Source organism: Schistocerca piceifrons, chromosome 6, assembly GCF_021461385.2.
Source record: "Schistocerca piceifrons isolate TAMUIC-IGC-003096 chromosome 6, iqSchPice1.1, whole genome shotgun sequence".
In the NCBI taxonomy this organism is placed as follows: Eukaryota; Metazoa; Arthropoda; class Insecta; order Orthoptera; family Acrididae; genus Schistocerca; species Schistocerca piceifrons.
The window spans coordinates 105,311,957-105,338,604 of NC_060143.1; positions in this window are offsets into that span (position 1 = coordinate 105,311,957).

Here is a 26,648-nt window from a genome sequence, read left to right on the forward strand (position 1 = left end):
GTGGGTCTATAAAACGTAAGGGGACCAAGAATTTTTTTCCCAGTTTTTAATGTCGCAGAGTTGTTTCAACCTGTAGAAAAAACTGCAGAGTGAAAACATTAACCAAAGAAAAACAAAGATATTTAATTTTTCTTGGACAGATGAAACGTTTTGCTAAAATACTATCTTCCGAATTGTACAGTCGTGCACAAAATGAGCGAGACCCCTCGTTATGCTGATCCGCACAGCTTTAAACTCTGCTACACAGCGTAACAGGCAAGGCGACGAAGTGCTACCAACATACTATGCAAGTTCGCTCAGCTGATGTGCTGAGATAGCTAGCACTGGAGAAACTCGCACTTCGAAGACGCCACCGCATCGTCTGCCAGCACTTCGTGGGAAACGAAATACCTCGAGTATAAGCCAATGTGTTGTATTCACATATCTGTGACTATGACGTGGATCTAAAGTGTGGTTATGGATAATACGTATGCTCAGATTGCGAATCTAACATCGTGAATAAAGACTAGGGGAAATGAATTAGGCGCCCTTCCTCACCCGTAATTTCAAATATGAACTGCGCAGAAAATCATTCACCATAAGGGAATAACTTTTTAGCAACACCAGATGATATTAACTGCTTGCCGGTGCTGGTTTGTCGTGCTCTCAAGGGCGTCATATCGCAGACCACGCGGCTCTTTGCGCCGTCAGTTCGAATCCTTCCCCGGGCATGGATGTGTGTTAGGGTAGGTAGGTTTAATTAGTTCTATGTCTAGGGGACTGATGACCTAAGCAGTTTGGTGGCATAGTTCTTAGAGCCATTTTTTGACCATTCGCCTAAATTTTCTTTACATAGACGGCCGAATGTTTAGATTGCGTTGACCGTATACCGCAGGAAGTGCGATACGTTTCCGCTTATTGTGTCCACCCGTACTTGAGGTAAACGGGTTTCAAGGGTTGGGTATACAGAGAGACGGTCAAGAAATTGAGACTAGTAGGGTTCCATTTTTACCGAATTACGTGATGAAATCCTAACAACGAAAACAGATACCACAGTTGCTGAAGAAGAGGGCTGCATAATATTTTCCCCTACTCTTTATTCGAAATGTTCCAGTTGCAGTCGATATAGCAGCAAATTAATCATAGCTACGCTTTTGATCCAAATCACGTTTACAAGAATGCAAATAAAATCCGTTTGCCTATACACGTGGTTAATTCAGATCTCATTATTAATGCCACCGCGTTTCAGATGTGCGAGCATTACCATTGCTAGCTACCTTAAGGAACACTTCGGCTAATGAACGTTTTCTGGCTGTGGCACGTCTAATGGAGCATTCGAAACATTGTAGAATACGTTTGGAAGCTACGTCACAGTTTATTTCCTGGGGCGGTGCAGAATTATCCTACTAAATTTACTCGCTAATAACAGTTTTTTTTTGTTATTTCGATAAACATCCCGAATGATTGTCACACAAGCAGTGACATAAAGATAGACAATTCATGTTTTTGAATCCAGAGAGCTCTATGCAACAGAAACTGCAAATCATTTTGCCATTTTATTGCTAAATTGCCGGCTTATTCATGTCGGGGGTAATAATAGAGGGCTTTTTGCCTGGGTTGTCTGCTAGCGTAGTGAAAGGTGTTTGCTACTGCAAGGAAGGTCTGGTTTGTTTTCGGTTCTAATCTCGATGGAGGCAGATAGACTATCAGTAAAGGAATTTTAAGAAATTCACGCGCCCCCAATACGTTTTCTTGGTACCTTTATTCTGTACCGGCGCCCTGTGGATGTCGATATGAAACTCTTGTAGAATTTCATACTTGTTGCTGCCTAGTTTTTGCGCTTCTATCAATAATTGAATTGACTTAAGTGTGGCACTAAATGATTTGTAACTGAATATCGTTATGAATCTTCACCCATTGCTAAATTTGCACACTTTCATGGTAGGTCAGCAACGGTAATCCAGTATGACTAGTCTGAACGTTGACACAGACCATTTCGTGGCCGAATGCGCATAATATTTTGCTAATTCGTAACGATCTGTCGTACTTTGTCCCATTAAAACAGTTACGTTATCTCGATAATCTGAAATTCATTTTTGTTAGTACAGTTCATACTAATTAGTGTTTCGTCTTTCATTAATATCTTATATTTATGTGTTGTGGTTAACACACTAATCACTATTAATATAGTCTTACACATGATTGAGAACAGTCTGACAAATTTCTGATAGTTTTCGAATTTCACGCCTGTGCATAGTATGTTGGTAGCACTTCATCGCCTTGCCTGTTATGCTGTGTAGCAGACTTTAAAGCTGTGCGGGTCAGCATAACGAAAAGGCGAGGGGTCTCGCTCGTTTTGTCCACCACTGTACATAGCGTTATTTAGATAAAACATTTTTGTAGGAGGGTAACACAAATAATGTTTCGACATAACATAGAATAGATCACAGCAGACCGACCCTCATCGGAAGTTAGGTTTCTGTCAGTAATACCCGATAAGGTGATGCCGGATAAGCTTTCCTTCCCAGTAGTTTTACATCTACGTTCAGTCTTGCTCATATCTGTCGCTCATACAGAATTTCTCTCGCGTGAACCCATCTGCACAATGAAGTTGTATTTTTACATCGTCATTTCAGTTGCAAGTGCATTTGGTAAGGACACTTTAGTCCTAAAGTGCCAGACTTGTCAGTGCAAACCAGAATACGGCGATATGTCTCATAAAGGAAAATCTTACTCCACATCTGCAGAGACACACACACGCACACCCACATTCACCCACCCTGCAGTCCACACACCCACACTCTCACCCACCCCGCCCACACCCACACCCACACCCACACTCACATACACACAGCCATAAAAGGCACATTGGAGTAAACTCCGGAAAAGAATAAAAATTGGTTTATTGTAAACTGCATAAAGCTGATGAGAGAGATGGGTTATTTTCGGCAGTGACTGACCCAGTAACTTAATCATTTGGTGCTACATATTGTCAGAAATTGCTTCAATCTACCGCATGAGAATGTATCTTTCCGTAATTGTTTTGCTACGCACTGTATAACGATCTCTGTATTATCACTGAGGTGGAATCTTTGGCCGACTAAGCGATATTTTCACAGATTTCTATAAGTTTTAGTGGGTGTGCAGGACAAAGAAGATCTATGTTCTACGTTTAAAACGAGTGGAAAAGTAGTTAAATAACAAAGAGCAACAAAGTGGCTCACAACGCAACGAACAGTAATCTATTGGTGATACAATGCTCTCCGTTTTTCTTGAATCTACGTTACGTCTATTATTGATTTGGTTGTGAATGTATAGATTAATACGTTGAAAGAATTTTCGTTCGGCAGATATTACATAATGTTCTACAGTAGTCAATGTCATAAATTTTGACGTTATTATTCAACTTTCCTCAATGCTAATAGTCAAGAATTCACAAAATTTAATTTGAGTCTTTCCAGTATTAGTTCACACAGTGAACACAGCTACATTGCCACAATTTATTTTTTCTTTATTGTTATCTGTAGGAATTTCATGTCTTACCCTAAGGCGAGATTTGAACCCTTGGCCACTTACGCAACGCTTGTGCCATGGAATTCCGTTAAGCACTAGACGCTGCAAGCGCAGGTGCTTCATGGGGTCTTCCCTGTTGCTCTTTGATCGATCAAGTGAGGAGAGGTAATTAGGGGAAGGTCTTGGATTAAATTACAGATCTCATTACAATATCTCAGAGGTGGAAGGCATCTGAAAGTGTTCATTTTGTTTCATCAGCCTTATAGAAGCTTTAAGGTCGGAGCTCCGTCGGAACTTTTGAAGATGAGTAGCTCATATGCCGGCACTGGATATCGTTGTTCTTGATAATCATCATTAACACTGCAGACATAGAACTAACCTCTACAAGCTACGAGTGAAATTGTTCTGTGGTTAAGCACTGGTATATTCACTACGAGGGTGATTCTAATACTCGCCAGACATTTAGATTTAAATTTTTCGTAGTTTTCTTAAATCACTTAACACAACTCTGGACATGTTTCCTTTGAAATAAACACGACAAATTTCCTTCCAGATCTTTATAAACCATTCTAAAGCCAAAATTGCACAAAAAAGTTTTTTTTTAAATTTAAAGATAAGTGGTTTCAACAGTTTTAACTGTCATCTTCAGGTCTTAAACATTTTTTTTGGTAACAAAACTTGCTCATTTTGCGCTGAAGCTTATGCGCAGGATGTTAAGTGGGTAGAGCTCAGCACATTATAAACGTTTGTCATCGCTAAGAGATTTAAAAAACACAGAGCATCTTGGCCGAAAGGCCATGTCCATATACATATTGCTCGCAGATGCTTGTTACGTGATACAAATATGGTACACAATAGCACATCTGTTTGCATATGGTGGACACATACTAAGGAGTGCAAATCCGCTTTAAATGTTGTACAAGAAACAATGGCTTTTAAAAATTAAATCAGTTCGCACTTCAATACTCTCAGAATGAGAGAATTCAACCCTTCCAGATCCTTGCCAAATACGAGTTTATATTCCTTTTGCAACGACCTTCTCGTCGAAGAGACGCTAAATAATGACAGCCATATACTAATACGGCGCTACACGAATTTATGGACTTAAGGTTATAAACCTTCTGTACACAGTAAGGTCTCTAGTTTATTTTTGATATTCAAGGAAAGTGATGATAGCTTTATATTTTCAGGGGATTTGCTTATTTCATATTTGTACCGTAAATATTCTTCAAGAAGTAGTTTTCGATAGTCGATATGTTATGCCACAGAGGTTCTGAGTACAAGCAATTGTCATCTTTGGTTGTCAGGTGTACTGTCGTTGCACTAAGCATTCTATCAGAAGCTATGATACTGAACGGATGGAACTAGCTTGAAGAGCACGAGATAAGCGTGCAGAGAAGGATGAATTTTGATTTATGATTTGGTAAAGACTAATTTCGGAAGTGAAGATGTACAACTGCAGTTGTTGCTGCTTTGCTTGTTTGTGCTTAATTGTGATGTGGTTGAAAAACGGAAAGTTTTAGTGGAACTTTTTCTTTATTGGTGTGGGGTAGTTGGATTAATTGTTCAGACGAGAATAAGTAAAATTTTCTGTTCGCATGGCTTGGACCCAGTAGTTACAGATTTTACCACTTCTTTATCATTTTCAGAAATTAAATATTTGACAGAGTAGTATTTGTTATAAATGATAATTTTTTGTAAAGATGATTGTAATAGTCAGACAATGAGTTTCAGTTTTTGCAGTACACTTTTGTAAACGTCAGTTTTCCTTTAATGATTCCAGTCATGAAAGAGTGTCATATTTTCTGATTATTTATGTTACCGCATTGCACTTTGCGGAACACAATAAGAGTGACGAGCGACGTGGTTAGAATAATTCCGTGTTGTTGCATTGACTGCGCAAGGCTTTTCTTTCCTTTTAGATTGCATGCTGCAACGCTCCATATCTTATATTCATCACTTCGAGCAGTAACGAGTTCCCGTTGCCACAGGTAAGCTATAAAGAATTGTTAGGGCCAGTTACATTACCGTCAGGAAGCAGTGCATCATTCAGTGCTAACCACTTCCTTTAGAAACGGTTCAAAAGGCTCTCAGCACTATGGGACTTAACATCTGAGGTCATCAGTCCCCTAGAACCTAGAACTACTTAAACCTAACTAACCTAAGGACATCACACACACCCATGCCCGAGGCAGGATTCGAACCTGCGACCGTAGCGGTCGCGCGGTTCCAGACTGAAGCGCCTAGAACCGCTGGCCACACCGACCGGCACTTTTTTTAGAAATTAATATCGGGTTCAATAGAGAGTGTTTCAGGGGGAATGGTAAACATTTTAGAAGGTGGTAGTATAAACGAATTGCAATACAAATGCCATATAATATGTGTCCAATTTTTATTTAATACAGAAGTACAGCTATTAGTATGTACTTCAAACAATCTTAAAGCAAAGGCAAATGAGGACGTTCAAAGTCAATATTCAAAAATTCCGCCGCCAACTTCAATGCTCTTTTGACTTCTCTTGATAACACCAGATGTAGCTCTTCTGAGGTCGCCTTTGCGTTCTTTCATGAGGGCTGCTCTACTTTTAATCAGAACGATCAAATCGGCTCTTGTGGTTACTTTTTCTTTGCACAGGTCGCCTTTCAACTATACCCACAGGCAAAAAACCAAAGGGGTAATGTCCGGAGACCCAAACAACGTGCCCATATCTACCGATCCATCTTCTGGGGAATGTCAGGTTTTGAAGCTGTTTTACCTGACCAGTTCAATGTGCAGAAGCCCGGTCGTGCTGGATAAACATACGCATTCTTGTATTCAAAGAAATCTCTCCCAATAATGCTGGAAGGTCGTTTTCAGGAAAGTGTAGATAATGGGGTCCTGTAAGAAGATGCAGTAACACAACAGGCCCAATCAACTAATTGTCTGTCAAACCACATAACACATTTACAGAGAAGCGTTCTTAGAAATGTGTCCCTATAATGGCATGTCAGCTTTCTTCAGACGACCGATGTGAATTACGAGTGTTATTGATGTCGCCACGAGTGAAAATGGCTTCATCGGTAAAGAGTAAAATGGGATTACCTAGCGATTTTCAAGTATCGAATGACAAAATTCCAATTGTCTGTCTTAATCTCATGATCGAAGGTGTTTAATGAGCTGTAAATGATACGGATGGAACCTGTGCATACGTAATGTCCGCCATCGTCTTGTTTGTGGAACACCGATACGTACAGAAATTCTACGTGTGCTTATTGAGGGACTATGTTCTAATGACTGAATAATGTCTTCTACTTCATCCACAGTCTGTTCATTCACACGTTCCGATCCAATATGACTGATGGGCACTGTACCAGTGTCACATAGTGTATTGAAAACAAGCGTATACACGCTTGAATCTGGACCGCGCGAGGTAGCCGTGTGAAAGGCGCCTTGCCACGGTTCGCTCGGCTCCCCCCGTGGGAGTTTCGAGTTCTTCCTCGGGCTTGGGTTTATATGTTGTCCTTAGCGTAATTTAGTTTAAGATAGATTAAGTAGTGTGTAAGTCTAGGGGCCGATGACCTCAGCAGTAATGCCCCACAGGAACTTACCACCTGCCTTGAATCTGGTAGTCTGCAGTTAGGAAATCGTAAGCTGTATTTTTTACGAGTAGCAGCAGCGTTTCCATTACAAAACCCATGCAAAAATACCATATCGGCATACTCAGCGTGTGTAAATACGTGAGGAATGTTTACTCGCTACAGTACAGTACACATGGCCAACAAATCACAGCCAAAACTAAAGTACAACTTCACAACGTGAACATCAACACTCTGCTGCTGACATTCGATAAATACGGCTGTAGCAACCCATATCAACTGGTGTAAAACACACGAAACGAAAATTCATTTAACTGAACTGTATCTCTGTACTCAATAACAATTTAACACGTTAAATGGCATTTTTACTGCAATTCGTCTATACTACGACCTCCTAAAATATTTACCATTCCTCCTGTAACACGCTGTATACTTAAAGTTCAGTTAGGAACAGACAGTTACTGTCTCAGTGCAGCGTTACATTCACTATAGTAATATACAGTGTTTAGAAATTTTAGCTGGTTTTGAGTACGAAATTTTACATGGTATTCTTATAGAAAAATTTTCATGATTTATTCTTTCAAAATTTGGTTAGTATTTTTATGTAGCTTTTTCATTCTGTTAAGTTTATGTGTTGGAACTGCAATTCATGCAGAGTGACGTCACGCCTTGTAGCCCTTTACTGTACTGTACGATAGAATTTCACAGAACTGCTCGTGCAATGTACAGTTACGTTTTCTAATCATTTTGTCAAAGTGAATTAAGAATTCATTTATACGGTTTAAGATTGGGCGACTCTGTTTATCAGATAGCGGTTCCGTAATTACACCACTTGCCTAAATCAAGACAATGGCTCTAAGCATTATGGGACTTAATATCTGAGGACATCAGTCACCTAGACTTAGAACTACTTAAACCTAACTAACCTAAGGACATCACACACACCCATGCCCGAGGCAGGATTCGAACCTGCGACCGCAGCAGAAGCGCGGTTCCGGACTGAGGCGCCTAGAACCACTCGACCACAGCGGCCGGCTTGTTCAAGACAACACAAGAGTTACACAGAATGGCAGTTCAGCTTACTTCAGCGTTGCTTAACAAGATTAAACAGGAAAATTACAGATACGAACAGTGTCAACCGAACTCTCCCAAGAAAATTTCGGAGGCTGCTCAGTGACATTACAGAGTTACGGAGTAGCTGCATTTTTTCGTTACAATCACCTTGCGAGTATTCTGTGGCTGGCCCCACTTCTCATTCCCCGTTTTCCACTTCTTCCGATGATGCCTCCTCCTGTAGTCCTATGGCATCCATTGCATCCGGCATATATCGATCCCATCTCCTCCTAGGTCGCTCACGCTCTCTTCTTACCACTGGGGTTCCACTGCCGCAGTTTCTTTGGCCATCGAATATCGTCCATTCTATCCAGTTTTCCATATCATTTCAGACATCTCATCGCTATGACCTCAATTACTGATTTATCGACACCCATAGCCTCTCTAATGTTGGTATTTGGTACAACGTCCAACTTGGAGATGCCATAACTTCGCCTCCAAAAGTGTTTCTCTAGCTGACTCAATTTTTTTTCTCTGCCGCTTGCTTACTTCCCATGTTTCAGCTCCGTACGTAACGATGTCCTCAACAACTGAACGATGTTTCACCTGTTGGGCCCTTTTCGTTATTTTGTTATTCCGAAGGACCAGGCTAAGTTATCATGCGGATCTCTTTCCCTGCCCAATTTTATTAGTTATGTCATCTTCAATTTTTCAGTTTTTTGATATCATAACCACCAAGATACTTAAAAGACGTACATCTCCTGACGTTACTGGCTCGAACATCCACAATCCCTACTGTATAGTTACCAGTCTGAAGCTATTCGCTTTTTGTCAAGCTGATTATGAGGCACTATGTGTCATATTCTTCTCTTAACTTCCGATGCCTGTATTCAGCATCATCCAGGTTTTCTTCCTCTTCACGATCAGCTCTCCGTCTTGATCTGTTATTTCTCCTTTGCTGCATAATTAACAACTTCTACTTCATGTATATCTCGTTTACTAAACATCCGTCGTGGTCTGTTCCGGGCTATCTTGCCTTGTTAATGTTCCTTCTGAGATATTTACAGGGAACTCGTATCTTCTTCGCTCGATTGTTCTCTTAGACGACCTATCTTCACATGTAATTCGCAGGACTTTCTGGTTGGTGGTTTTCTCTGTCCACTTTAACAGACATTTCCAGCACCGTACCTCTACCGCGCGAAGAATTTTTTTTTATTTCTGCTGATTGCCCATACTTCAACGCCACCGTTCTCCTCTTTCAGTAGTTTCGTTGAAGGAGCAAAGACTATTTTCTTTTATTCGTGAACATTGCTCTGTGTAATTCTCTGCTTTATGTTTTCCTCAATTCTTTCGTCTTCAGTTATCTTATTTCCTAAATAATTCTATGGTTCTGTTTGTTTTCTATTATTGATGTTCATTTTTATTGGTTCCGTCGAACACACAAGTGTATCTGTCATTTTGGCGTTAATTTGCTTTTTTACCCATTCCTTAGTGTATCCAAATTTGTAACGGTCTTTGGATATTTCTTTCGTCAGGAACAATCAGAGATATGTCATCGTCAAACCTATGTATGTCCATCCTTCTCCATACCTATGCACTAATCTTTACATTTAAAATATACTATCGTAAAAAAATTCCAGCACCAAGAAGATGTACAATTTAAACGAAAGTTGGTAGGTGTGTCTGTACATCCGAAAGATATCTGTCCACATTTCTCGCGGTGGTCACCGGGAAGTAAGAAGGCCTTACCCGGAAGACCACGTGATACTACCAAGAGGGAAGACCGTCGTTTTCGGTATATGGCTGTGGTGCATCATGCTACGTCTCATCAGCAATTCGAGCAGCAGTTGGTACCACAGCGACACAAAAACTGTAACAAATCGATTGCTTCAATGACAGCTCCGAGCGAGACACGTTGTAACGTTGATTCCACTGACCACAAACCGTCGCCATTCGCAAGTTCAGTGGTGTCAAGTGAGAGTTCAGTGGAATGCAGAGTGGAGATTTGTTGTTTTTTCTGATGAATACTGGTTTTGCTTCGGTTCCAGTGAGGGCTGTGAGTTGATTAGGAGGAGGCCAAGTGAGCACCTGCAGTCAGCCTGCCTGCGCGCTGGACACAAAGGACCTACACTTGGAACTATGGTCTCTGATCCTATTTCGTATCTCACGCATCCCTTCTGGAAGTCTGTACGTCGGACTGGTGATTCGACCTGTTGTGCTGCCATTCGTCAACAGCTTACCAGGGGATGTTTTCCAACAGGATAACGCTCTCCCACATACCTCTCTTGTGATACAATATGCTCTACAGAGTGAAGACGTATTGTCTTGGCCTGCTCGATCACCAGATCTGTCTACAATCGAACACGTTTGGGACATCATCGCAAGATAACTCCAGCGTCATCCACAAAAAGCATTAACCGCCCTGTAGTGACCGACCAAGTGCAATCGGCATCAAACTTCATGCTACAAACTGACATCCGGCACCCATACGATGCAATGCCAGCACATACGCATGCTTGCATTCTACATTATGGAGGTTACGTCAGTTACTATTGTACCAGCATTTCACATTTTCAGTTGATTTTCTCGCCCTTACATTAGCCGACGATCTTTCTACGTTAATCACACAAATACGTTACCTAGACAAACGTATATTCAAAATTATATTCCTCTACATTAATTATTTCTTGGTGCTGGGATTTTTTCTGTCAGTGAATCAGTGAATTTGTACAACGGTAGGCAATGTGTGTCTTGTTGGGAAACAAATTTGTTCCATTCAGTCACGACACTAGCTGTTGACGCTCAGTAATGCTGTAGTACTAGTTGTACAATAATGGCGATACACAGCGCTGTGAACAGTTTTTACTGATGAAGAGATGGCCGATATGCAGCTCGTGTATAGGATCACCGATTGCAATGGGAGTAGCCCACAAGCGCTACGCTGAGTTATTTCCGCAGCTTGGACAATCGCCATCACAGTACCTTTACATATGTCGGTTGTTTGATTTCTCTGAGATCAGTAGTTATATATTACCAGCTTCTTCGCTCTTTTGAGTGCGTTTTCACAGTTGCAGAGGAAAAGGGGGCTATAAAAGGCATCCATCTCAATTACGTCAATACCTTACAATTAGCCACCGGACACCACGTGTCTTATAAACTATCCCTGAACAGTCTTCGCAATTTTTTCATGTGAAGTTCGTGTTCACCCTGCATAATAATCATCGTCTTCTGTTTGACATCCACATGTGAATAATGACCTCCCTTGAATTTTTACTTGCATTACGGCCTTCTGCTTTACGCATCCATGTTGGTTTCTACCATTCCGCAACCTTCCAAATGGTTCAAATGGCTCTGAGCACTATGGGACTCAACTGCTGAGGTCATTAGTCCCCTAGAACTTCGAACTAGTTAAACCTAACTAACCTAAGGACATCACAAACATCCATGCCCGAGGCAGGATTCGAACCTGCGACCGTAGCGGCCTTGCGGTTCCAGACTGCAGCGCCTTTAACCGCACGGCCACTTTGGCCGGCTGCAACCTTCCGGTAGATCGCAATCTCAGTCTTCTCATTAGATTGTAAGCGCCTGTCATGGCCTGTTAAGTTGTCTTGGGAGAGCAATTGTCATCTGATGATGACTTCCTAAGAAGCCGGAACTGTGTGATCCGAGGCTGGAAAAATGTTATTCAACAATTTTGTAGACGAAATCTTCTTAGACTTCTATCCCGGCGGCTGCACTGATGGAGGAGCCAAGAGCTCATCACTAGCTTCTAGAAATGCCAATTTATAAATGGTGCGTTCTGATGAAATGGAACAGAAAACTTTCTAGCTCAGATCCAAACACTTTCTCTGTTACGTGAATGACACTTCGCTGTTGCGAACACGGCAGAGAGGCGTTGAATAAGTTCCTGGAGAACCTCAAAAGTTTCCATCAAAGCATACAGTTCACGATGGAGCTAGCATTAAATGGATATCTTCCATTTTTGGACTTTCTACTAAGAAGAAAAGTAGATGATGTCGGATACCTTAGGATTCGTAGACTACGGAAATAATAACTACACAGATTTCAACTCTCATGCAATGAGCTGTCGTTGTCTGGTGCCACAGTACTATGTTACAAATACTCTGTTTCGCAAGGCACGTACCATATGGGACAAAGGCAGCGTCCCAGCCGCGCTGCATCACCTCAAAGATGCGTTTAGCCAAAACAGATGCAGTGAAGTGGAGGTTAGATGATCACTGAATAAAGAAGAGGTGCAGAAAGAGGAAGACAAACTCTTCTCCTTCAGACGAAATTGTTAGAATCATCGAAAAAAGAATAAAAAGGCAATTACATACATAAAAAATGTTTTGCACCACCGTGGTTCCCAGAATTCCTGAAGATAGACGTTGACAGTGGATACCCCTTTGACTGTTCAGAGATGTCACTAAACCCACCCAAAGATGTAAACAACCATGCCTGAACAGCGTCTATTGGACGGAGGAGTTCCAACAGCTGATCAGTTCCAGCCAATCCACCATGAAGGAGGTACACGGCTCGTGTTGTCTGTAGTTCAACGATGTCTAGACGGTCAATACCGCTGTTCGATCGCGTCTGCGTTGCTACTTTGTGCCAGGAAGGGCTCTCAGCAAGGGAAGTGAACCAAAGCGATGTCGTTCGGACATGGAGGAGATATAGAGAGACAGGAACTGTCGATGACGTGCCTCACTTAGGCCACCCAAAGGCTACTACTGCAGTGAATGACCGCTACCTACGGATTATGGCTCGGAGGACCCCTGGAAACGACGCCACCATGTTGAATAATGCTTTTCGTGCAGCCACAGGACGTCGTGTTACGACTCAAACTGTGCGCAGTAGGCTGCATGATGCGCAAATTCACTCCTGACGTCCATGGCGAGGTCCATCTTTGCAACCACGACACCAAGCCGCGCGGTACAGATGGGCCCAGCAACATGTCGAATGAACCGCTCAGGACTGGTATCACGTTCTCTTCACCGATGAGTGTCGCATATGCCTTCAACCAGACAATCGTCGGAGACTTGTTTGGAGGCAAGCCGGTGAGGCTGAACGCCTTAGACACACCTCCCAGCGAGTTCAGCGCGGTCCCCTGCTGTTATGGGGTGGCATTGTGTGGGGCCGACGTACGCCACTAGTGGTTCAAAAATGGATCTGAGCACTATGGGACTTAACTGCTGAGGTCATCAGTCCCCTAGAACCTAGAACTACTTAAACCTAACTAACCTAAGGACATCACACACTTCCATGCCCGAGGCACGATGCGAACCTGCGACCGTAGCGGTCGCGCGGTTCCAGACTGTAGCGCCTAGAACCTCTCGGCCACTCCGGCCGGCGCCACTGGTGGTCATGGAAGACGCGGTAACGGCAGAACTATACGTGAATGCCATCCTTCGACCGACAGTGCACCCATATCGGCAGCGTATTGGCGAGGCATTCGTCTTCATGGAAGAAAATTCACGCCCCCGTCGTGCACATCTTGTGAATGACTTCCTTCAGGATAGCGACATCGCTCGACTAGACTGGCCAGCATGTTCTCCAGACATGAACTCTATCGAACATGCCTGGGATAGATTGAAAAGAGCTGTTTATGGACGGCGTGACCCGCCAACCACTCTGAGGGATCTACTCCGAATTGCCCTTGACGAGTGGGACAATCTGGACCAACAGTGCCTTGATGAACTTGTGGATAGTATACCACGACAAATTCAGGTATGCAACAATGCAAGAGGACGGGCTACTGGCTATTAGAGGTATCGGTGTGTACAGCAATCTGGACCACCACCTCCGAAGACTTCGCTGTGTGGCGGTACAACATCCAATGTGTGGTATTCATGAGCAATAAAAAGGGCAGAAATGATGTTTATGTTGATCTCTATTCCAATTTACTGTACAAGTTCCGGAACTCTCGTAACCGAGGTGATGCAAAACTTTTTTTGATGTGTGCATTTAAAATTGGATCGAACAAGCAAAGTAATAATAATCATGAAGCTAAAGATGACCTATTCAGTATTAACTCCATAAAAAATGGTTATTGAAGGGAGGGCCATTGCTACAAAAGCAGAAAACAGAACACAATTGTGACTTAAACGAGGTGTAGACGTTGCCATTTTTTCTTGAAACTAGCAATGCAGAAATCCTAAAGGACTTAAGAGGAAACTTTCAAACAAAACAAAAATAATATTTTCTGACCTACACATTTCCTACCGACAGACTACAAAAGTAGGAGTTTAATTATGAAACCAACTATTCCTACGTCTACAATAACGTCTTAGCTGAAAATACATAACGCTAAAGGCGTGATCCGATCATAGGTAGAAACGGGCCAGCCTCTACGTCAATTCCTAAAAAAATCTTCCATTTTTGGGAAAAAGTATTCAGTGTGTTCTGGTATGGCTCTAACTAACGAAACTAAGGAGAAGTCAGTCACTGACTCTTCACACTTTGTTTCAATGGATGTTATGAATTTCTATTCCAATGTTCCAATTACAGACACGATTGTTTTCATTAGAAGAAATTTCCTTAAATAAAGTAAATTTTCAAGACAAAACACTATTGAATACATATAAATTTTGCAGCAATTTACAAATTTTTAACTGTTTCACTTTCAGTCATACGGTTTGTATCGAAAATAATGTTTTAATCTAGGGGCCCAGCAGTTTAGAGGCTATGGCTGACATTATTATCAACAAAATAGAAAATAATATTTTAAAATCTGACCAAGCCACTACGGATAAAAGAGTTGGGAGAGACAGGAAAAAAGTTTAACGATGCCGGCGGTTTGTGTTGCACAAAACTGACAGTAGTTTACAATTCCTCGATTCGAACATTAAAAGCAACATCAATAAGAACACACTTACTGTGTACAGGAAAGTCAACAACTGACGTAATTCTCAATGATTCACGCCATCCACAGACCTAAAAATTTGCTGCTCTTCGTAGTTTAGCACAATGGGCCAATGAGCAGGATGGATGAGGGGATGGAAGTGAACTGCTTTAAGAGGACAGCAGTTAACAACGGTTAAAAATTACAAGTAGATATTGTCAATAAATTTCTGTAGAAAGGTAAAGAGAATAGAAGGAATAAACGTGACCAAGAAAAGATGAAAGTGGTCACTATGCCTTACTAACTAAATATGATGTGTAACTAAATATTATGAGCACTATGAAAGCTTGTGATGCGAAATAACAGTCCAGGTAAGTAATTGAGCTTGGTACATCCTGAAGCCTGATGCCGGTTTAAAGATACTAAGTTCGAAAGATTAGGAGTTTATAAAGTACACTGTTCGTGCTGTGATGCAATGTATGTCGGACAGACGGGACGAATACTTTCCACCAGACACAAGGAACACGAAGATGCATTTAGACTAAATAAATACGACAAATCAGCTTTTCCCAACCATGTATACGGCATAACGCATTACCTGAAGGGAATAGGAAAAGACTCAGAAATTCAGCATATAAAAAAGAAGCGAACAGAAAACCGAATTGGTGGAGGAACTGCAGATGCCCATTCATGAAAAGAAACATAAGATATTCTTACGCGCCAGTGAAAGACAACGTACGAGTTTTTGTATCGTTTTTTTAGAACTGTTTTAAACGAGAAGCATAAATGTAAATTTGCGATACTTTATTGGCGGAACAGCTTGAATCTGAAAATTGTATGCAGCACGTAAGGTAGCATTTTGAAATGAGAAAAAGTACTTTACCAGTAGAACAGCATTATGGCTGTTGAGCTTATTGCTGTGCATGCATAGCACCACCATAAACATGTCAGTTCTCAACAAGTCCTGGACGTCTGGATAATCGCAAACATGACAATCGTGGAGCCCACACCGCTGTGCGGCGCTGGATGTGGTGTGAGATGGGACTATTACTGACAGAGTTTGACAGGGTTTAATGCAAGAGGAGGACCCACAGTTCACTGTGCCGTTATTCTACTCACTTTATGAATACCATGAATGTGCTGCTAAATGCTTACTTTTAAAAAAAATCATAAGTCTGACAATGTGTTGATGGGAGCACTGACTCTATATGAGTTGTTGAGTCGTGTGTTAACTCTATATAAAGCCAAAATCGCTTAAATATTTTTTCTATGTACAAATTACCGGTGTCGATAGACTTTTCAGTCATCTTCACGTGTTCAAAAATTTATGTTATGAAATGTTATCATTTAAAGTTGGAACTTATCCCGAGTTGTCATATATCTGCATCTACATCCATACTCCGCAAGCCACCTGACGGTGTGTGGCGGAGGATGCCTTGAGTACCTCTATCGTTTCTCCCTTCTAGTCTCGTATTGTTCGTGAAAAGAAGGATTGTTGGTATGCCTCTGTGTGGGCTCTAATCTCTCTGATTTTATCCTCGTGGTCTCTCGCGAGATATACGTAGGAGGGAGCAATATAGTGCTTGACTCTTCGGTGAAGGTATGTTCTCGAAACGTCAACAAAAGCCCGTTCCCAGCTACTGAGCGTCTCTCCTGCAGAGTCTTCCACTGGAGTTTATCTATTATCTCCGTAACGCTTTCGCGATTACTAAATGATCCTGTAACGAAGCGCGCTGTTCTCCGCTGGATCTTCTCTATCTCTTCTATCAACCCTATCTGGTGCGGATGCCACACTGCTGAGTAGTATTCAAGCAGCGGGTGAATAAGCATACTGTAACCTACTTCCTTTGTTTTCGGATTGCATTTCCTTAGGATTCTTCCAGTGAATCTCAGTCAGGCATCTACTTTACCGACGATCAACTTTATATGATCATTCCATTTTAAATCACTCCTAATGCGTACTCCCAGATAATTTATGGCATTAACTGCTTCCAGCTGCTGACCTGCTATATTGTAGCTAAATGATAAGGGATCTTTCTTTCTATGTATTCGCAGCACATTACACTTGTCTAAATTGAGATTCAATTGCCATTCCCTGCACCTTGCGTCAATTCGCTGCAGATCCTCCTGCATTTCAGTACAATTTTCCATTGTTACTGTGGTGTCACCGCCAGACACCACACTTGCTAGGTGGTAGCCTTTAAATCGGCCGCGGTCCGTTAGTATACGTCGGACCCGCGTGTCGCCACTATCAGTGATTGCAGACCGAGAGCCGCCACACGGCAGGTCTAGAGAGACTTCCTAGCACTCGCCCCAGTTGTACAACCGACTTTGCTAGCGATGGTTCACTGACAAAATACGCTCTCATTTGCCGAGACGATAGTTAACATAGGCTTCAACTGCGTCATTTGCTACGACCTAGCAAGGCGCCAGTACCAGTTGCTATTGATACTGAATAATGTACCGTCAAGAGCGACGTTCACCATTAACGGATTAAAGTTAAGTATTCCACCAGCTACGTCCGTTTTTCTAAATTTTAATTTCCTTGTCCTGTTCCAGACCTCACGCCAGCCTGCGTGAGCTAAAACGCGTGCCTTTCGGCTTCCTCTATTAACACGGTGTTGGCTCTCCTGCCAACAAAAACAGTTACAGCCTCTCGATATATCACAGTATCATCCGAAAAAAGCCTCAGTGAACTTCCGATGTTATCCACCATGTCATTTATGTATATTGTGAATAGCAACGGTCCTACGACACTCCCCTGCGGCACACCTGAAATCACTCTTACTTCGGAAGACTTCTAAAAAATGGCTCTAATTGCTCTGAGCACTATGGGACTTAACTGTTGAGGTCATCAGTCCCCTAGAACTTAGAACTACTCAAACCTAACTAACCTGAGGACGTCACACACATCGATGCCCGAGGCAGGATTCGAAACTGTGACCGTAGCGGTCACGCGGTTCCAGACTGTAGCACCTAGAACAGCTCGGCCACTGCGGCCGGCGGGAAGACTTCTCTCCACTGAGAACGACATGCTGCGTTCTGTTAGCTACGAACTCTTCAATCCAATCACACAATTGGTCTGATAGTCCATATGCTCTCACTTTGTTCATTAAACGACTGTGGGGAACTGTATCGAACGCCTTGCGGAAGTCAAGAAACACGGCATCTACGTGGGAACCCGTGTGTATGGCCCTCTGAGTCTCGTGGACGCATAGCGCGAGCTGGGTTTCACACGATCGTCTGATAGGTGAAATGTAGTACATAATATAAAGATTTGTAAAAAATAAAACACTTAAAATCATGTGTGCATGAGAGCCGTTGAATCCTCCGAACTACTACTGTTAAACTGTAACAACCTATACCGCACATCTTTAAGGCGGATAATATTAACAATTTAATTGTTTGTTCTAATGTGAGTGTTACTTTCATGTAGCGTAACTCTCTAAATATTAACCTGATGTCCATCCTGCGGTACAGCAACCACTAATAACTGAGTATGTCTGATAGAACAGTCGGTGAGGTGTAGATAGTCAAAAAAGATTTTGATTTTATGTTCGCTACAAGACGTGCAAATGCACACTGTCTCGACGGAAAGTTTAGTCCTCTTAGAGCAGAGCCGAGTGCTAAGCACGGTAGTCAATAATGCAGACGCCTCAGCTTTCGGGCAGCGCTCTGCCATTAAGTCCGCCTACGCTGCTCGCCTCTGTCCGCTGCGCTCGATCCCCGCGCCGCCGAGACGAGACGTAAAGGACGACTGGCGACGTGCTGGGGAAACGTTTGTCTGTTTCGGCGGCCCCCGCCCCCCGCAGCGCTGCCCCATTCGTTAGACGTGAGCGGCGGGAAGACAGCGGCAGCGCCGGTGGCAGCGGCGCGACGTTCAATATTAAATGAGCCACCGCGGCCGCACCACGCCAAGCCGCGCTGCGCGACTATCGATCGCTCGCAAAGGTCGACCGCCACCGCCCAGCACAGTGTTTGTACCGGTACCGTCGCCGCTGGTTGGGCCAAGGGGCCAACCCCCCCTCCCCTGCCCCCCCCCGCTGAGTAACCACTGAATATCCGCGCTGGACAGTTTCTCTTTTTATCGTTCTCCAGATTGCTCACCCGCAATTTCATGTCAGCGCCATCAAGGTTGGTAACCGGACACAGGATCCCACTGGAGGGCTGCGACCATCGTGTGATTAACCGAGCTCACCTTGTACGCTGTGAGGACGTGCGTTTTTAGCACTCCTTTCATTTTTTTTAATGATATTTAATCTTGCAGTGGTGTCTTTTAACATTTTTGATCTGGCAATGTCATGCCACGTAGATGGGAGGAAGGTATTTCTGGTTTATTTATTGAATATTCCGTCGATTCTTGGAGAAACATAGATATATTAATAACTTGAATACAAAGTATTAATGTTCCACAATTATACACTACTGGCCATTAAAATTGCTACACCAAGAAGAAATGCAGATGATAAACGGGTATTCATTGGACAAATATATTATACTAGAACTGACATGTGATTACATTTTCACGCAATTTGGGTGCATAGATCCTGAGAAATCAGTACCCAGAACAACCACCTGTGGCCGTAATAGCGACCTTGATACGCCTGGGCATTGAGTGAAACAGAGCTTGGAAGGCGTGTACGGGTACAGCAGCCCATGCAGCTTCAACATGATACCACAATTCATTAAGAGTAGTGACTGGAGTATTGTGAAGAGCCAGTTGCTCGGCACCATTCACCAGACGTTTTCAATTGGTGAGAGATCTGGAGAATGTGCTGGCCAGGGCAACAGTCGAACGTTTTCTGTATCCAGAAAGGCCTGTACGGAACCTGCAACATGCAGTCGAGCATTAGCCTGCTGAAACGTAAGGTTTCGCAAGGATCGAATGAAGGGTAGAGCCACGGGTCGTAATACATCTGAAAAGTAACGTCCACTGTTCAAAGTGCTGTCAATGCGAACAAGACGTGACCGAGACGTGTAACGAAAGAATGGCACCCTATACCATCACGCATGGTGATACGCCAGTATGCCGAAGACGAATACACGCTTCCAATGGGCGTTCAGCGCGATGTCGCCAATCACGGATGCGAACATCATGATGCTGTAAACAGAACCTGGATTCATCCGAAAAAATGACGTTTTGCCATTCGTGCACCCAGGTTCGTCGTTGAGTACACCATCGCAAGCGCTCCTGTCTGTGATGCAACGTCAAGGGTATCCGCAGCCATGGTCTCCGAGCTCATAGTCCATGCCGCTGCAAACGTCCTCGAACTGTTCGTGCAGATGGTTGTTGTCTTGCAAACATCCCCATCTGTTGACTCAGGGATCGAGACGTGGCTGTACGATCCGTTACAGCCATGCAGATAAGATGCCTGTCATGTCGACTGCTACTGACACAAGGCCATTGGGTCCCAGCACGGCGTACCGTATTACCCTCCTGAACCCACTGATTCCATATTCTGCTAACAGTCATTGGATCTCGACCAAGGCGAGCAGCAATGTCGCGATACGATAAACCGCAATCGCGATAGGCTACAATCCGACCTTTATCAAAGTCGGAAACGTGATGGTACGCATTTATCCTCCTTACAAGAGGCATCACAACAACGTTTCACCAGGCAACGCCGGCCAACTGCTGTTTGTGTATGGGAAGTCGGTTGGAAACTTTCCTCATGCCAGCACGTTGTAGGTGTCGCCACCGCCGCCAACTTTGTGCGAATGCGCTGAAAAGCTAATCATTTGCATATCACAGCATCTTCTTCCTGTCAGTTACATTTCGCGTCTGTAGCACGTCATATTCGTGGTGTAGCAATTTTAAAGGCTAGTAGTGTATTTATTAGTCCGTTACGAACCGGCTTTTGGTCTCTTAGGCCATCGTCAGATAACGTAATATTGAACGGATAGACCAAATAACTTCAGCGAGAATTCGTAACTGTATAAGGATATGTGACATTTTGTGACTATATCGATACAAAACACAAGCCCGGAACAAATAAATCTTACATTACAGTGTATTGAAATATGAAAACTATGCTAATGTATGAGGCGGAAATCTACAAGCGAGTACTGGCACAGGCTACTGCGTCATGTGGACAAACTGGTGAATGTGATGAACTGATCGAATAAAGGCAGGGGAAGAAAGACGTCTATGGGGTTTGGGTGTGGAAAATTCACCAGTTTTTCCATATGAGATAGTAGCCTACGCCATCACTCACTTGTAGAACATTTCTGCCATATAATTTGCCTCGAATGACAGTCGCTTAATCGGGCAGGTAGGTTGGAAAATTTAAAAAGGGAAATGGACAGTTTAAAGTTAGATATAGTGGGAATGAGTGAAGTTCGGTGACAGGAGGGACGAGACTTCTTGTCAGGTGAATACAGGATTATAAACACAAAATCAGATAGCGGTAATGCATGAGTTGTTTAACAACGAAAAAAAAATAGAAACGCTGATAAGCTACTACGAACAGCATTGTGAACGCATTATTGTAGCCAAGATAGACACGAAACCCATGTCTACCACAGTAGTACAAGTCTATTCCAACTGGCTCCGCACGTGCTGAAGAGACTGAAGAAATGTATGATGTGATAAAAGAAATTATTCAGATAAGGGAGACGAAAATTTAATAGTCATGAGGGACTGGAATTCGATAGTAGGAAAGGGAAGAAAAGAAAAATTAGAAGGTGAATATCGAATGGGGGTAAGGAATGAAAGAGGAAGCCGCCTGGTAGAATTTTGCACAGAGCATAAATTAATCATAGCTAATTCTTGGTTTAAGTATCATGAAGCAAAGTTGTATACTTGGAAGAGGCATGGATACAGTGGAAAGTTTCAGATTGATTATATAGCGGGAAGACAAGATTTAGGAACCAGGTCTAAACTGCAAGACATTTCCAGGGATAAATGTGCACTCTGTCCACAATTTATTGGTTATGAACTGTAGATAAATACTGAAGAAACTCCAAAAAGGTAGGAATTTAAGGAGATAGGACCTGGATAAACTGAAAGAACCAGAGGTTGCAGAGAGTTTCAGAGAGAGCGTTATGGAACGATTAACAAGAGTAGGGCAAAGGAATACAGTAGAAGAAGAATGGGTAGCTTTCAGAGATGAAATAGTGAATGCTACAGAGGATCAAGTAGGAAAAAGACAGGGACAATTAGGAGCCATTTGGTAACACTGAATTTAATTGATGAAAGGAGAAAATATAAAAATGCAGTAAATGAAGCAGGCGAAAAGGAGTACAAACGTCTCAAAAATGTGATCGACAGGAAGTGCAAAACGGCTAAGCAGGGATGGCTAGAGGACAAATGTTAGGAGTTCTTAGAGGCATATGTCATTAGGGGTAAGATAGATACTGCCTACAGGAAAATTAAAGAAATCTTTGGAGAAAAGAGAACCACCTTAATGAATATCAACATCTCAGATGGAAAACCAGTCCCAAGCAAAGGTGGGAAAGTAGAGGTGGAGGCGGTATATAGTGGGTCATTAGATGGCGTTGTACTTGAGGGCAATATTATGGAAATGGAAGAGGACGCAGATGAAAATGAAATGGGAGATTTGATAGTGCGTGAAGTATTTGACAGAGCACTGAAAGACATAAGTCGAAACAAGGCCCCGAGAGCAGACTACATTCCATTAGAACTACTGATAGCCTCGGGAGAACCAGACATGACAAAACTCTTGCATATGGTGAACGAGATGCATGAGACAGGCGGAGTACCCTCGGAATTCAAGAAGAATATAATAATTCCAATCCCAAAGAAAGCGGGTGTTGACAGATGTGAAAATTACCGAACTATCAGTTTAATAAGTCAAGGCTGGAAAATACTACCACGAATTCTTTACAGACGAATGGAAAAACTGGTAGAAACATACATCCGGAAGGTCAGTTTGGATTCTGTAGAAATGTTGGGACACGCAAGGCAGTATTGACCTTAGAAGAATAGGTTAAGGAAAGATAAACCCACGTTTACAGCTTTTGTACACTAAGGGAAATCTTTTGATTATGATGACCAGAATACTCTCTTTAAAAATGTGGAAGTGGCAGGGATAAAATACAGGGAGGGAAAGGCTGTTTACAATAGGTACAGAAACCGGATGGCAGCTGTAAGAGTCGAGGGGCACGAAAGGGAAACAGTGGTTGAGAAGACAGCGAGACAGGGTTGTAACCTATCCCCTATGTTATTCAATCTGTATATTGAGTAAGCAGTAAAGGAAACACAAGAGAGATTTGGAGTTAAAATCCATGGAGAAGAAATAAAAACTTTGAGGTTTGCCTACGACATTGTAATTCTGTCAGAGGAAGCAACGGCCCTGGAACAGGAGTTGAACAGAATGGACAGTGTCTTGAAAGGAGGATATACGATGAACATCAACAAAAGCAAAATAAGGATGATGGAATATAGTCGAATTAAATCGGGTGATGTTGAGGGAATTAGATTTGGAAATGTGACACTTAATGTAGTAAAAGAGTTTTGCAATTTGGGGAACAAAATAACTGATGGTCGAAGTAGAGAGGATGTAAAATGTAGGCTCTCTATGGCAAGGAAACCTTTTCTGAAGATGAGAAATTTATTACCTTCGAGTATAGATTTAAGTGTGAGGAAGCCTTTTCTGAAAGTATCAGTATGTAGTTTAGCCATGTATGGAAGTGAAACATGGACGACAAACAATTTAGACAAGAAGAGAATAGAAGCTTTCGAAATTTGGCATTACAGAAGAATGCTGAAGATATGATGGGTAGATCACATAGCTAATGAGGAGGTACTGAATAGAACTGAGGCGAAGAGGAATTTGTGGCACAACTTGACTAGAAGAAGGGTAGGATTCTGTGGCATCAAGGGATCACCAGTATAGCGTTGGAGGGAGGCGTGGAGAGTAAAAATCGTAGAGGGAGAGGTGAATACACTAAGAAGATTTAGAAGGATGTAAGATTCAGTAGTTACTTGGAGATGAAGAAGCTTGTGCAGGATAGAGTACCTAGGAGAGCTGCATCAAACCAGTCTCTGGACTGATGACCACAACAACAACTGCTGTGACATAATTTTAATATTTGAATATACAGTAATGTAAGATTTATTTGTTTAGGATCTCTCTCGGTATTACAACATGCTTGAGTTTTGTATCGATATAATGATAAAATGTCACATATTTTTGTACTGTATTTTCTGTACAGCTATGAATACTCGCTGAAGTTGTATGGACGATCTGTTCAATATTGTGTTATGGCCTAAGAAGCCGAAAGCCGGTTCATAACGAACTAATAAATATAATTGTACAACGTTAATATTTCTTGTTCAAGATACCAGTCTTTCTCTTTTATTTTCTTAAAAACAACAGTCTCTCTAAAGTAGCCGTAGTGGAGTGCTTTTCCCGACTGCACCGTTGTCTTGAAAACATGGGTTGTTTCGTCTGAATGCAGTATATACACTTAGGAGATGAACGTCGTGGGATATCCACTAATACCATGACGAACTTCCTTTTCTCCGACATAGTGCAGTAACTGGACTCAACAAATCGTTGGAAGTCCCCTGCAGAATCGTGAAGCCAAGCTGCCTCTGAGGCTGCCAGTAATGGCGAAAGTGTTGGCGGTGTAGGATGCTGCGAACGAAGTAGCTTCTCGATTTCGTCCCATAAACGCTCGATGAGATTCATGTCGGTTGACCAGAGTGGTCAAATCATTTGCTCAACTTGTCCAGGATGTTCTTCAAACCAATTTCGATCAACTGTGGTCCGGCGACCTACCATCGTTGTTTGGGAACTTGAAGTCTATGAGTATCTTCAAAAGGTGTTCAAGTAGCCGAATATAGCTATTTCCAGTCAATAATCGGTTCAGTTTCTTTGTAAGTGCAGCCCACACCACTGTGGAGCCATCACCAGATCGCACTGTGCCTTGCTGCCAACTTTCGTCCATTGCTTCGTGGGGTCTGCGTCACACTCGATCCCAACCATCACCTCTTACCGACAGAAGCTGGGACTCATTCGATTAGACCACGGTATCCCAGTCGACTAGGGTCCAACTAAGAAGCTGATGAGCCCAGGAGAGGCGCTGTAGGCGATGTCGAGGTGTTAGCAAAGGCACTCGCGTGGGTCATCCTCTGCCATAGCCCTTTAACGCCGAATTTCTCCACACTCTCCTAACAGACATGTTCTTCGTACGTCCCACATTGATTTCTGCGCTTATTTCATGCAGTACTGGTTGTCTGTTAGCACTGACAACTCTAAGCAAACGCCCCTCCCCGTCGTCGTTAGGTGAAGGCCGTCAGCCATTGTGTTGTCCGTGGTGAGAGATAATGACTGAAATTACACTCTTACACTGTCGATCTCGGAATATTGAATTCTCTAACGATTTGCGAAATGGGTCTAGTTCCAACCACTATGCTGCGTTATCAGTTGCATGAAATTGCAAAGAACCTATCACGGCCTCCGTAAGAACAAATAAGTTCACAAAAATGGCTTTTTGTTTTCGTACGTTCATCACGGATCTCGCTTTGTCGTTGTGCTACTGTTTAGTTCAGTTAAACCTAGAGGTCAGGGTGCTATAATTCAAGATCCATTCCGACCATTGTAAGTCCGAAAGACTAGCTGGATATTGTTCATTCTAGCTAAGGAAGAATTGTATGAAATTCCACTTACTGTCGTGAAAGAGGATGTTTGCTTTAGAAGATTATATTCGTTGAGATAATTCTCTGAACACTTTGCTTCTTATCTGCTCTCCTTAGTATCGACGTTTATGACGAAATGTTATCGTCAACGTTCATAACCGTTTCCTCTCGCTTTGTTGAATTACGAGTCCTAAGATCCAGGGAAGCGACAAAGGCGGGATTTCTGTCGTGGAGGAACTGAAGGATTGCGTGGATGTTCCGAATGTTGTTTATAGAGACTTGGTGACTGTGTTGAAAAATAGTGTCATGTATGAGTGTAAGTATCAAGTGTAGTGTATCATTCCATAAAAATTACTTGGGCTGCCATAATGATGAGTAACTTACTACTTGAAGCCACCCGTACAAATAATGTAAGGAAGCTACACGAAAACAACGTTTTATTATACGACTGCACTTTCTCGAACTCCCGGGCACGTCAAATGGCTAACGAGCTTTCCGATGAAGTGGTGATTGTCATGGGATCGTTGCTTTCGTCCTTATACCGCAGTATTACTGCCTCTGACATCTTCGTGGGTAACCAGTTCAGCGCCAAATAAGGGACTCCTCTGGAGCGCGCACGCCTTGCCGGTTGTAAGCTTCCGACGGCCGGGACAGAAGCTATTCTTAGCAGTAACTCTCTTTCTTTACTGAGATTTGCATGAAGATATACAGCAACGAGCCGCTCTTGTATGTCTGTATCTATGCTATGACACGTTTCGGATTTATGCCTCACTTCAATTGGTCTAATACATTTATACGTTTGTCAGTATAGATTTTTTCTCGGCTATATTAGTTCCACAATTTGTAGTACTGTTTTCGCTTTAACATACATTACTGCACCTACAAAAGATTCATAAAAGGGCTACCAGTTAACGACAGACGTCTCGTCGATTCCAATTCAGTGTTCATTTTCCAGAAAGTGTTCGACTACCTATTACTTTCAGGATATCATAGGTGGAGACAGCTCCTGTGTTCCGTACAGTGCTGTTAAATAGCAAGCACAGTCTGTGTGGCATAAAACTGTACACACCCACATGGTATT